Source organism: Cervus canadensis, chromosome 8 (genome assembly GCF_019320065.1).
Source record: "Cervus canadensis isolate Bull #8, Minnesota chromosome 8, ASM1932006v1, whole genome shotgun sequence".
Lineage (NCBI taxonomy): Eukaryota > Metazoa > Chordata > Mammalia > Artiodactyla > Cervidae > Cervus > Cervus canadensis.
In genome coordinates, this window is record NC_057393.1 from 86,125,898 (window position 1) to 86,131,897 (window position 6,000).

A 6,000-nucleotide genomic window follows, 5' to 3' on the forward strand; every position below is an offset into this window, starting at 1 on the left:
TGCGAAGAGTTGACTCATTTGAAAAGAGCCTGATGCTAGGAAAGGCTGAGGGCAGGAGGAGAAGGGGATGACAGAAGATGAGCTGGTTGGATGGCATCACTGACTCAATGGACATGAGTTTGGGTAAACTCCAGAGTTGGTGATGGACAGGGAGGCCTGGCGTGCTGTGGTTCATGGGGTCTCAAAGAGTCAGACATGACTGAGCGACTGAAGTGAACTGAATCTATTTTGAATTAATATTTATACATGTTATAAGGTAGGGTTTCATCTTCATTCTTCTGCATGTGGTTGGTTATCTAATTTATTTATTGGTACACAATTGTTCATAATATTTTCTTATAATTCTTTTTATTTCCATAAGGTTAGTAGTAATGTTCCACCCTGTCATTTCTGATTTTAATTGAGTTTCCTCTCTCTTTTTTGTCTTTGTCAGTCTAGCTAAAGATCTGTTAACATTTTTGATCTTAAAAAACACAACACCAGTTTTTAGTTTTGTTGATTCTATTGCTCTTATATTCTCTATTTTATTTATTGCTTCCCTGGTTGCTCAGTGGTAAAGAATCCACCTGCCAAAGCAGGAGATGCAGGTTTGATCCCTGGGTCAGGAATATCCCCTAGAGAAGGAAATGACAACCCATTCCAGTATTCTTGCCTGGGAAATTCCATGGACAGAGGAGCTTGGCGGGCTGAAGTTCAGGGGCTCGCAAGAGAGTCAGACACAACTTAGTGACTAAACAGCAAGTAACAATTTTACTTATTTTCACTGTAATCTTTATTATTCCTTCCTTCTATTAGCTTTGGGTTTAGTTTCCCTTCTTTATATTCTTCCCCCCAGACTAAAGTCAGGTTATTGATTTGAGATCTGTTTTTCTTTTTTAAATGAATGAATGTGCAGCTATAAATTTCCTTCTGAGCATTGCCTTTGCAGCATCCCAAAAGTTTTGGTGTGGTATTTCTTGTTTTTATTTGTTTCTAAGTGTTTGCTAATTTCCTTTGTGATCTCTTTTTTGATGCATTGGTTGTTTGGGCATGTGTTTTTTAATTCCCACAAATTTGTGAGTTTTCAAGTTTCCTTCTGTTATTGATTTCTCATTTCATTCCACTGTGGTCAGAAAGGATAGTTTGTGTGATTTCAATCTTTTAAATTTATAGAGACTTGTTTTGTGGCCTAGTATATGGTCTGTCCTGGAGAATGGACCACGTGCATTGGGGAAGAACGTGTATTCTACTATTGTTAGGTGGAGTGACTGTATTTGGAGACAAGACAAAAAAAACTATCATTGACTTTAATTAGAAAGCAATATCAGAAGGAAACTTATATAGAAAATGTTTAGTCTACAGAACTTTCATGCTTATTGAAGTCTTTGAAAGTCTCAGGAGACTTTTCTTCCAGAAGGGCCATAGACAGAATCACTCAGCAGAGAAGTTTGTCCTAAGAGTCTTTCTCTCTGAGCAGTCTCCCCACAAGCAAGTCCTGGGGGACAAGGCAATCTGCTTGGCCCCTCCCAGCCATATGGTCTTGTGAAAGTCCCTTGATAATTACTTAATAAAGCCATAGAATATTCTGCGGGTTATAAGTTACTTTCACAAACATATCCTTGACAACCCTGGGGACCAGGTTTCATTGCAGTTTATGTATTATGATTGATTTTAGCAGTTGACATTTAAGAAGCAGATGGCCCTCTCATTGTCCCTGACCTCAAAATCTTTTCATTCATCTTCTGCTCAGAAGTCCTGGTCAGATTTTCTTTAAGTGACCTCTTGGCATCTGAATCCTAGCAGCATTTGTCCCGCATGGGACAAGATGGCAGAACATGGGTTATTCTCTAAGCTTTTATAGAAAACACAAAGCAAAGTACAGCAGAAAAACACTAGAATTCACTAGAATTTCATTTCACTCAATACTCATTCAGTTCAGTTCAGTCATTCAGTCGTGTCCAACTCTTTGTGACCCTATGAATTGTAGCACGCCAGGCCTCCCTGTCCATCACCAACTCCCAGAGTCCACTCAAACTCATGTCCATCGAGTCGGGGATGCCATCCAGCCATCTCATCCTCTGTCGTCCCCTTCTCCTCCTGCCCCCAATCCCTCCCAGCATCAGGGTCCTTTCCAGTGAGTCAACTCTTCGCATGAGGTGGCCAAAGTATTGGAGTTTCAGCTTCAGCATCAGTCCTTCCAATGAACACCCAGGACTGATCTCCTTCAGGATGGACTGGTTGGATCTCCTTGCAGTCCAAGGGACTCAAGAGCCTTCTCCAACACCACAGTTGAACAGCAACAATTTTTCGGTGTTCAGCTTTCTTCACAGTCCAACTCACATCTATACATGACCACTGGAAAAACCATAGCCTTGACTAGACAGACCTTTGTTTGCAAAGTAATGTCTCTGCTTTTTAATATGCTGTTTAAGTTGGTCATAACTTTCCTTCCAAGGAGTAAGCGTCTTTTAATTTCATGGCTGCAATCACCATCTGTAGTGATTTTGGAGCCCAGAAAAATAAAGTCAGTCACTGTTTCCACTGTTTCCCCATCTATTTCCCATGAAGTGATGGGACTGGATCCCATGATCTTAGCTTTCTGAATGTTGAGCTTTAAGCCAACTTTTTCACTCTCTTCCTTCACTTTCATCAAGAGGCTTTGTAGTTCCTCTTCACTTTCTGCCATAAGGGTGGTGTCAACTGCATATCTGAGGTTATTGATATTTCTCCTGGCAATCTTGATTCCAGCTTGTGCTTCATCCAGCCCAGCGTTTCTCATGATGTACTCTGCATATAAGTTAAATAAGCAGGGTGACAATATACAGCCTTGACATATTCCTATTTGGAACCAATCTGGTGTTCCATATCCAGTTCTAACTGTTGCTTCCTGACCTGCATACAGGTTTCTCAAGAGGCAGGTCAGATGGTCTGGTATTCCCATCTATTTCAGAGTTTTACAGTTTATTGTGATCCGCACAGTCAAAGGCTTTGGCATAGTCAATAAAGCAGAAATAGATGTTTTTCTGGAATTCTCTTGCTTTTTCGATGATCCAGCGGATGTTGGCAATTTGATCTCTGGTTCCTCTGCCTTTTCTAAAACCAGTTTGAACATCTGGAAGATCACAGTTCATGTATTGCTGAAGCCTGGCTTGGAGAATTTTGAGCATTACTTTACTAGTGTGTGAGATGAGTGCAATTGTGTGGTAGTTTGAGCATTCTTTGGCATTGCCTTTCTTTGGGATTGGAACAAAAACTGACCTTTTCCAGTCCTGTGGCCACTGCTGAGTTTTCCAAATTTGCTGGCATATTGAGTGCAGCACTTTCACAGCATCATCTTTCAGGATTTGAAACAGCTCAACTGGAATTCCATCACCTCCACTAGCTTTGTTCTTAGCGATGCTTTCTAAGGCCCACTTGACTTCACATTCCAGGATGTCTGGCTCTAGGTGAGTGATCACACCATCATGATTATCTGGGTCATGAATACTCATTAGCAAGAGACAATAAAGGACTTGAGAGAATAGGTAGTTGAGACTGCTGAACAGTAACTTAGCATTTTTTTCTCCGCTAAAAAAAGACAGGAAATTAAATGTTAGAAAATATAAGAAAGTCCAGGCCAAAGTAATGTGTTAATGCTTTTGATGCAATAATACCCTCAGGTAAGCCAGACCTGGGGGCAGCTAAATGTCCAAATGTGCTCTGGACTTTAAATCAGTGCTAATGGTAAGATTGTATTTTTAAAAATTAAGCTTTAGAGAAAGACACCAGGTGCAACCTAAATGGTAATTGCATGCAATAAAAATTAAAGAAAGTCATCAGGCTATAGGTGGATAAGTAAATATGTGCTCAGTCACGTCCACCTCTTTGTGATCCCGTGGACTGTAATCCACCAGGTTCCTCTGTTCATGGAATTTTTCAGGCAAGAATACTGGAGTGGGTTGCCATTTCCTTCTCCAGGGGATCTTCCCAACCTGGGGATCAAATCCACATCTCTTGTGTCTCCTGCATTGGCAGGCAGGTTCTTTACCTCTGCACTACCAGGGAAGCCCAGGTGAATAAGTATATGTCTAATCTAAATGGTATCATTTAAAAAAATTAGTGATTATTATGTAGTGATTAGTTTGCATGAATATTTTACATAAACAAAATAAAAAAATAGAAATAGCCTAATTGGTTGGAAAGATGTGCTAATCAAAAGGCCACAGTAAATGTGGCAAATGCTTGCACACACACTCACACATGAGGTCTTTGAGGAAATCCAACATCTTAGACAGTACCATTCAGCAGAGCTATCTACACGGTATAGATATTTTGCAAACCCTTGATAGGTGCCAGGCTATCAGCATCCCCACAAGGCCCCACTCTGCACACTCCAGATTATAAAGGAAGGTACATCATAAATGCAGTTTCTCACTAACAGGATGAAATCAGCTAACAGGGAGCGTGAGGAGTGAATGTAAGTACATCTGCTTGGTGTAACTAAGTTTGCAGTCCCCATAAATGAAGGTACCACAAAAGAGTGGTCAGGGGCATAAAAAACATCAAACTCTAGTCCCTGATAATGTATCATGTGTATGTTGAAAAAGAACACCACAGTGATATAAGAACAGCTTTTCTTTATTTATACCCAGATTTTCCCCTCGTAGGCATGGCTGCACGTGGACACAAGCATGGCCTTTGTCTGTCCCTAGCCTCTGAGATTCCCCACATCATTAGCATAGCATAGATTCCTAAAAAATATTAGGGGGCCAGCAGGTCTTCTGTGGAGTTACTATTAATAGATGGGGTATAAACACTGGGAACTCCTGAAATTTCTGTCAGGAGATTTTTTTTTAAGTTCTTTTAATTTTTTTCTTATTTCGAAGAGTCCCTTCTTCTGGGTGCCTGTCACTCTCAGAGAGGAAGTGCCTGGAGGCTCCCTCTGGCCCTTCTTGGTGAGGCTGCTGGGCCTGTGGTCCCCTCTGGGCTCACCGTCTGTGTCAGAGGCCACCGCTCATACTGCCGCTGCTGCGGGCGTACACACGCACTTCCTGCCAGCTTGTGGCTCCATGGGTATTCCTCATTTTTTACAGAAAACCTAATTCTTTTTTCAGTAAGAGAAAAAAATTCACATTGTTTTTGTTGTTGAGAGGTAAAATTTACAATACATCATAATACATTGCATTCATAAGTTTTCATTTGTTATGATTCTAGCAACCACACTTTTTGATAATTTAGAGATTTACCTTAGCTGAAGTTTACCACTATTCTAACTCAAGAAAATGACTTTCTCAAGATTTTGACAATGCTAAAATACATAAAAAATATGTAAGACAAATACTATTCTTTAAAAAAAAAATTTTTAATGTATTTTAAATGCTGTGAAAACTTTAAAACCCTCTTTGTTTATGTATTGTGGATGTATTTCTTATGAAACATTCTCATTCATTCTTTAAAGCAGTTTGACCAAGGAGTCCTGCTTGGCCATAATGAGCCCAGATTTAAGAAATGTGAGTACCAGGAAGTAAAAAAAAACAAACAATCCCCAAAATAAAAGTCCAATTTTTCTTTGAATATTCTATTTTTCTCCCACATACTATTCAGAGTTCTTGAACTCAAGGAACAGAATTGCATCTTGCTGTATTAAACAGAAGAGAACTTTTTGGGAGGCTCTTTGGGACTGTATGTATCCAAAGGACCTGTTTGGAAAAAAGAGGAACGGGAGGGACTTGGGGACTGACCGGTCAGCAAGGCTTTACTGGGTTGTTCCTTGGGGTCTGGCCAAGCCCTGGGAGACTGCAGCCCACAAGTTCAGTTCATATGGCTCCCTCTCCACCAGATGCTGGCATCTGAGATGGAGACTCTGCTCTCTTCAACTTCTGCAACAATAGCAAAATGCTGCTTCCAACAAGGATCAGATGCTGGGCAGCCAAAACCAAGCCAACCGCCCCACAAACATCCTTTATATTTGTAAGATTTTGGCAAAGAAATTTTAAATCATTTTGTGAGGCAACCATTTCATAAACCACTAGACTGAGATAT